Genomic DNA, 8,648 nt, shown 5'->3' on the forward strand with positions numbered 1-8,648 from the left:
AATTCCACAACATACATCCATCCTTAATAATATAATTACTCCTTTCCGACAAGACCATTATGAACTTTTGCAATATAGCATAGCGCTATTAGGATTCAGCAAATAACTAAACTATTTCTATCTCATTGTCATTTTATAAATTAAGTGGGTCAGGGACAAGTTTGAATTTGACTGCCTGCGACAACTCGCCGACCCTAACAAATATAGAGGTCTTCTATATTCCTGAAGGACTGGATTCTGCGTGAGAGACACAAGAATAGCAATAATTGACAATTAGTTATTTCACTGAAATGACAGATGACAGAGGGTGAGAGGTGGTCCATGGAGAGAATTGTGTGCCAGATTAGTGGCGTCTTCAGCGTGATTGTCTTCTCTTTTCACGAGTGGCATTTTACGAGACTCCAACGCAAGGAAAAGGAAATATTTGGTGACAATGTCATGTCAAGGATTTCAATCTAGGATCCCAACAACAAACACCACAGGTTCAGAGGATAACGTAAAACAGTCCAACAGAGAACAGATGTTTCTTCATTCTCAGTAAGGTTTGTTTGTGGAGGAATGAATGTTTCCATGCTGTTACGGGGTCCTCTGCAATCTCCTGGTCTCGGTAACCTCCGGACCCCGAGGGGAACCCCGGCAGAAAGATATATATGCTATTCCGTGTCGCAATCAATCACTAATGAAACCATCCAGGAAACCACCAAAGGAAACAATCCAAATCAACAAGGAAACCACAAATTTTTTTTTTTTTTTTTTTTTTTTTTGTATACAAGATCGAGGCTCGTGAAAGAGCGAACATTAATCACACAGAAAGACAAACAGACACACAAAACAAATAACATCGGGAGCGGTAGACAAGATGGGGAGAGAGGGGGAAGGACACAAACACAACATTTGAGAGCAGGGACCGAGAGACATGGAGACATCGAGAGAACTGTGGGAGGGAGAGGGCTTTGGGGGGCAGGCATGGGAAGGGGGGGGGGGGTGGGAGAGGTATAAAACATATGGACACTGCCAAGACTTCCAGGAAAGAAGTTGGAATTTCAAACAAGGTGGATCTGGGGTGAATTAGTGGGGGTAGAAAAGATCAAGGTTTTGGATGGGGGAAGATAAGAGATGGTGGTGAACAGCTGTTTTGAAGACCTGGAGGGAGGAGTGTGATTGAAGTGAGTGTGGGAGTTTGTTCCAGAGGCGGGAGAAAAGAGGAATGAAAGAGTGAAGGTGAGCAGAGAGCCGAGATTTCGGCAGTTTAACCATCAGAGGGTGGCTGGCAGATCTTGTGCGACCTGTAGGAATATTTGGGGGACAGAGCACAGAGAGAGCTGGGGGAGCAAGGCCGGAGAGGAGTCGGTAGAAGACAGAAAGACCACCTACCTGCCTGCGGTGAGTGAGTGAAAGGCCCTCAGAGATAGCTTCATCGCGGGAGATTCCAATGATTCTGAAAGCTTTGGATTCAACAGCGTGAAGCCGAGCCAGGTGTGAGGCAGGAGCACCAGCCCATCGGGGAGAACAGTATTCCATTGAGCTGCGGATGAAAGCCTTGTATGTGGTGAGGAGCTCAGGTGTGCCTAGGAAGGACTTCGCACGACGGAGGATGCCCAGTCGGCGACTGGCTTTGGAGGCCAGCTTGGAAATGTGGTTTTCCCAAGAAAGATCATGGCAGATGGTGAGACCCAAAAGCTTGAGCGACAGAACTTCTTGGAGAGGATTGTTGAGAAAGTAGATGGGAGGGTTGTCCAGTCGATCTTTTCGGAGAGACAGAGTAAGAGTGTGAGATTTGTCAGGATTGAAAGACATGTTCCACATGTTTGACCAGTCTGTGATTTTGTCCAGGTCTTCAGAGAGTGAGGAGGCTGCAGACTGCCGATCTGAGGGAAGAGGATTGGAGCGGCAGAGAGTGGAGTCATCAGCAAAGAGATACAGAGGATTTTCCCGAGAGTCGGAGAGATCATTGAGAAAGACCAGAAAAAGCACAGGGCCCAGCACACTGCCTTGGGGAACTCCAGCCTGAACGGGAAGGGGAGATGAGAGAAATCCATTCAGGGCCACACGTTGACTACGACCAGAGAGGAAGTCCGCAAGCCATGCATGGAGATTTCCATGGATACCATAGGAGGAGAGTTTGGTGAGCAGAGCTGGGTGCCAGACCGTATCGAAGGCACGTGATATGTCAAGGGAGACAGCTCTGATTTCCTGTTTGGCATTGAGGACCTCCATCCATTGTTGAGACAGCAGAAGCAGCATGTCCAGAGTAGAGTGACCTGGTCTGAAACCAAATTGATGATCAGAGATCAAGCCATTGGAGAAGAGGAAAGATTTCATATCCGAAGCAATGATGGATTCCATGACTTTGCTGATAATTGGGAGCAGGCTGATTGGTCTGTAGTTGCAAAGGATCTGTTTTTGCACCTTTTTTGTGTAAAGCGGTAATGTTTGCTGATTTCCAGGATGCTGGCAGATGACCTTGAGCAAAGGATAGGGTGAAAAGAACAGAGAGAGGGTGAGATAGAGCGGCAGAGCAGGATTTTAGGACCCGTGGGCTGATGCCATCTGGTCCAGTTGCAGAATCAGAGTCGAGGTTTGACAAAAACTCCTCCACCTTGTCAGGAGAGAAGGTCACAGAGTCCAGGAGCAGTTTGGTTCGACTGGGAAAGGTGGGAACAGAGAGAGATGGGTTTGGGACTAAGGATTTTGAGGCAAACACAGAGTTGAGGCATTCGGCTTTGTCACGTGCGATGTCAACTGTGTGGCCATTTGAGGTAAGGGAGGGGATGGAGGGGGAACAAACACCAGAAACGGATTTGACCAGACGCCACCAGGATTTGGAGGAAGGAGACAGGTTTGAGAGTTCATTCTTGAGTGAGGAGAGATAGTGCTTCCTGGCACTCCTGAGGGTAGACACACACTTGTTCCGAGCTTGGTGGAAGGAACTGAGATTTCCTTCAGTTGGATTAGCCTTCCAAGAGGCAAAGGCAAGTTGTTTCAGGGCAACTGCCTCACCACAAGATTCAGTGTACCATGGACGGGAGGAAGGGTAAGACAACTGAAGGCGAGATGGGATAAATCTGTGCATGAGAGAGATCAGTTTGCTTTGGAAGAATTCCCAGGAAGAATTGATGTCAGAGGCAGTGGAGATGGGAGACCAATCCAGACGATTGATGGCTGCTTGAAGACCGTCCCAGTCGGCCTGAGTGAAATGCCAGACTCGTCGACGCTGAGGAGGCTCTCTGAGAATGGCCAGAGAGATGTCCACTTTGACAAGCACATGATCAGAAGAACCGATTGGAGCAGAAGAAGAGCAGCAGACATTAGCAGGGAGGTTAGTCATAACCAAGTCTAGAAGAGAAGATACTCCATTGGCTGAGATCCGGGTCGGGAAATTGACAGATTGTGTCAATCCCAGTGAGTCACAGAAGTCCTTTGCTGAGGTGCCATGACTGGTGAGAGAGGAACCCACACCCAACCAGGTGGCATGATGACAATTGAAGTCACCACATATGAGGAAGAGAGAGTTGGGATGAGTGGATAGAAGTTGGTCCATGTTGTCAGACAGTGAAATGTAGATGGAGTCATCACTGTTTGGGGGACGGTACAGAACACATATGAACAAAAGGTGGGAGCAGAGAGGAAGCCGTAGCCAGAGGTACTCCTGGGGGTGAGGAGGAGAGAGGGCAGTGCAAGGAGAGTGAGGAAGAGAGTTTTTGATAAAGATAGCCACCCCACCACCAGGCCGAGGCTCAGGTCTATCATACCGGAGGAGGGAGTAACCAGGAAGAGATATTAAGGAATCAGAGACATCTTGAAGGAGGAAAGTCTCTGTTAAGCAGATCAAGTCTGGATTGTCAGAAGCAACCTGTATGGAGAGATCAGTCAGGTTTGAGCGAAGGCCCCGGATGTTTGAGGTCCATACCGTTAATGAAGAGAGAGGGGGAGCATCGGGTACAGGACAGGGGAGGGGAGGAGTAGGGTAAGATGAAGGATGAGAGGGGGAGGTAGGGAGAGCAGTTGTTTGTGTGTCAGCGATTGCAGAAGAGTTCCAAGAAAGGGAAGGATGAGGAGGATGAAAGGTTTGAAGGTGAAGGGATGAGGCACAGAGAGGGGTTGTTTGAGGGGGGGCAGAGGAAAGAAGAAGGTTGGGGGGGGTGGAGGTATGAGATAGAAGGGAGACGAAGTGGGGAGGAGGCAGCTTTGAGGAGGAGGGGGGAGGAGGGAGAATTGGAGAGGAATGGTATGGGGGGAGATTTGAATGGGAGGGGTTGGGGGGGAGTTTTGAAGGGGAGGAGTGAGGGGGGAGTTTAGGAGGGGAAGGGCAAGGGGGGAGTTCAGGAGTGGAAGGGCAAGGGGGGAGTTCAGGAGTGGAGGGGTAGGGGGGGAGTTTAAGAGTGGCGGGGCAAGGGGGGAGTTTAGGAGTGTAGGTGCAAGGGGAGAGATTTGGATGGGAGGGGCAAGAGGGGAGTTTAGAAAGTGGATGATTAATGAAAGACGAACATTGAAAACAAATTGGGTTTGTTGTGATTTTCAAGTTAGCAATCCGGTTCAGAATGATGGAGGAGGGATGGAATGAATGTGAATTTAGACCATGTAGTGAGGGAGACGTATAAGATATAAGACCCTTGGTTGTCAATGAACAAATATTATATTAAAAGCACACAAAAAGAACCATACAACAATGGGGCAATCAACCCTACAATCAAATCTTAAGATGGTAACCGAGCTCAAACTCACGGCACCCCCAGGGACTGAAACAGAGCCCTTCTCAATGTCTCTAGAACACAATGGTGCTCCCGGCGAAGAGGCGATGGCGATGAGGCGGGTAAGGAGATGTAGGTAAGGCAGGGACCGTCACGTGGTCCCAGCCAACCCCAATTGGCGGTGGAAAGAGGAATCCCAAAGACGCTATCCAAACGTGCACATACACCGTGCAGTCGCAAACCGCACAGTATTCTTCAAAGGCCGCTGTCGCGCACACACATCCTCGGAAAACCACCGGAGGGCGGGACCAGCGGACGCGGCTAACCAAGGTTCCACGAACGACGCGCGAGGTCCCCAAAATGGCGGTCGGTTCTTCCTCGGGCCGCAGCCTCGAGGCGAAGATTCTCCGGAATCTCACACCTGTATCTGGCTTCGCAGGCCTTTCCACAACTCTCCACAACTTTCCAGGACTCAAAGTTCACTCTCCATGGACGCTCGACCACGCTGGGTACGGAGCTTTTACAAAACGCCTCGTTTCACCTCTGCCTCACGCGCTCTTCTTCTTCACCGCCTTTTCCTTCCGGGTCACGATCCGATTTCCTGTCTCATTTTTACCATGAGCACTTTTAACCTTTTAACCACCATAACCATTTATCTTAAACAACAATACCCATAAAACTTAGAACCCGCAATAATAATAATAACAGAAATAATAATAATAAATGCCGAATCCATAACAATACCTTGATAAAACGGAGTGGGGCCGGAAGTCTGTTCGAGATCTCTCGAAGCAGATAAAAGTTGGACTTCCAGAAGTTCTGCAGGAGAGAAAGAAGCACATCACCTGTTTAAATTACTTCATATCACACAAACACCATTCAAAATGATTACACACCAAACGCACAGAATTATTGAATAATTTTACAACAAACACCCAAATACATTTGGTCGTTATTTTTCCAATCTCAACCAAACTTGAGAGGAGGACTAAGGGTCACAGGATGGAGGTGGTAACGACTTCCACCCCCTCCACCTCCCCTTCCAAGGGTTTTTTCTGCCTTGGCTGATAACAACAACACCAACAACTCTAATACTGGCCATAAGTGGCCACCTAAGGACAGTAGACAAGCACGAACTTTAGCCTTACTCTGGTGCACATACTACGGCCTGAGCTCTGGCAAACTGAGAAGGGTCATCCCTCCCGCAAGGCGTGGGTGCTCCCAAGGATAATTAATTATGTTCAAGCTGTTCGACATTCAGGGAGACAAAGGTTCCAAAACGTTTTGAATCTTTTCATATTCCACTTGCTGAGCAAATAATCACTCAATCAATCTTTTCATAAAATGCATCAAAACAACCTGTGGGAAGATGCACAATTTTTTGTTTTTCGAGCAAAAAAGTGTGGGGGGGGGGGGGGGGCAGGGTGGAGGGACAATTAAAGGAGGGAGGGGGATATGTCTTGTCATGAGTCCACATATTAGAGAGGTTTGGAACCACCTTTAGAGGCCATTTTTCCCCACAAGGTGGGGGTTGGCCTTTTTTGGGCACTGTGGTCCCCTTTTTGAAGCAATGTTTTATGGTCGTTTGCCCTTCCTGCCGCCAACCCTGTAAGTCGCCTCTTGCAACACACACAGGAAATTACCAGTGAACTGGAACTGGGACTCAATTTGCCGACCTTGGAAGGATGACAGGCTGAGTACAGCAAGGCCCCTGACATTAATTCAGCGATCAACCGGGATTCGAACCCAGGATACCAAGCCGGCACCCAAAATATTTCTGGCTCGACTTTGCTGACAATTTTAATTTCTCTGTTGAGTTGGGTACTTGAGGATATGTAAAATATGGAATTGGACGCTGTCCAATTTACAAATGCGTTTTGTTATTTTATGAGACATTCAATTAAAGTACCTTAATTAGGCGTTTAATGTAACTACATCTACGTTTAATGTAATTAGGCTACAAAACTGATTAGCCGATATGGGGAATGCCTGATAAACTTCTAAAGTAATGGACATCGAAAGATGAATGTGGTGTCTAAATGCAGGTTTTTGGGTGCGGGAATTGATTGGAACAAAAATCTTGCTGATTGGAGCACTCCTTATTTGCATAAATCCAACATGGCCGCCCACAAACCCACTGATACAGGAGATGTTTTTATAACTACCAACGTTGTAGAAATGGAATGATGATTTTTGTGTCCTAATATTGGTTTTCAGGTATGGGGAATTTAATTAGGCAATACTTTTTGCTATTGGAGCATCCCTCATGAGTGTAAATCCAATATGGCTGCCATACGATACACCCGAAGAATATCTCTTGTAACTATTGAAGGAAAGGACATAGAAATATGTTTCGGTATCTAAATAGGTTTCCAGGTATGAGGAATTGATTAAAGATAAGATTGTGTTGATTGCAGAATTATACTCGCATATTGTCACAAATCCAATTATAGCTAACATAAGAATATGATATATTTGAGCGAGACCATCAGACATTGATTGAAAACATGTTCATCAGCATATCATATACCGTGGAACCCCGCTATTCACGGGGAATACGTTCCTGGAAAATCCGGCGAATTGAAAAACGGTGAATAGCAGGGCATTGTTTCAATGTAAAAGGGGGGATAGGTTCCCGAATCGCGAAAATCCGTGAATAGAGAGGACCAAACCGCGAATGGCGAGGCAATATCCAATGGATGGTGAGGCAAATCCCGCGAATGTTGACGATAATCCGCGGAGGACGATGAAAATACCGTGAATGTATTCCGCGGCATTGTTTCAATGGGGGAAAAGGGGGGTACATTATAGGTTCCCGGCGGTTCCCGATTCATCGAGGATTTTTTTTTTTTGGAGGGGGAAATTTGACTTTTCGGCAAATTTTGGGCAAGTCCATTTGATTTTTTGTTGATATGTTTTGGAAACATTTTGTATACCCGAGAGTGCGGGAGTACCCTATATGTAGGGATGGCACAAAAACTGTTGGTCTTATCCGCTACATACAAAACTAAAGTTGGAGAATCTTCTCCGAAAAGTTGCTTCGGCTACATATGAGAGCCTACCTGGTCCTATCAGCAGATTGTCGAGGCAGGGATTACTTTTCAGTACTCCAGACCATCGCAAAAGCAAAACAAAAATAAAAAAACAGAAATCGGTCAAAAGCGGGAATTTCTTCACTTCTGGAATTTGCTGGATTCGACAGTTTATACGCGTCTGTTTTGCCTATAACCTGCATCGTTATGACATCGCTCCCCAGACAAAGTGTCCAATATGTTATCATATGCCAGCTTTTGGACAAGCTTTGACCCTAATTACTTCGCAATGAAAGCACACAAAGCCCAACAACTCAACCACACATGGACGTGGGTTATTTTTTCATTGTTGTGGAGATAAGCCCCCCTCGGATGTTCAGGCACATCTACACCCCGAGCTACAACTACTGTGCGTGGTTTGTCCTTCAAGAGTTGAGGATGTGCGCTTGTGGTGGGCTGATTTAAGGGGCAGGAGGAAGAGGTGCCTGGTTTGCATGAAGGTGTGTCGGCCTTATGTGTATAATGTGGACATGTTTAGGTGTATGCTTTAATGGGGCGGCATGAACGTAGTTATGTCCTCGTGTCCAGTTACATCTCAGAAGACTAATGCACATGTGTTCATCAGGAGTGAAACAACACACTGGAAAAAAGAGAAATGGTGGTAAAATGCTTGTTATTGTTGCTGGAATGAAGCATGTGAAAATACCTTGAGGAAAGAGGTGGGAAGGGTGTTCGATATACTTGCCCATAGAGACCCGAAAAATCCTTGTGGTTCCTGTTGAAGAACAATTTTATGTGCAGAGACAAAGCCATGAACACTTGTAAATATTTTAATAACACTGGGAAAAATACTCATTTGATTACAACAGAAATACATTTTAGAACTCACAGCACAGAGTTTACAGCTCAGGATTCACAGCACAGG

Source organism: Myxine glutinosa, chromosome 7, assembly GCF_964187855.1.
Source record: "Myxine glutinosa chromosome 7, kmMyxGlut1.1, whole genome shotgun sequence".
In the NCBI taxonomy this organism is placed as follows: domain Eukaryota; kingdom Metazoa; phylum Chordata; class Myxini; order Myxiniformes; family Myxinidae; genus Myxine; species Myxine glutinosa.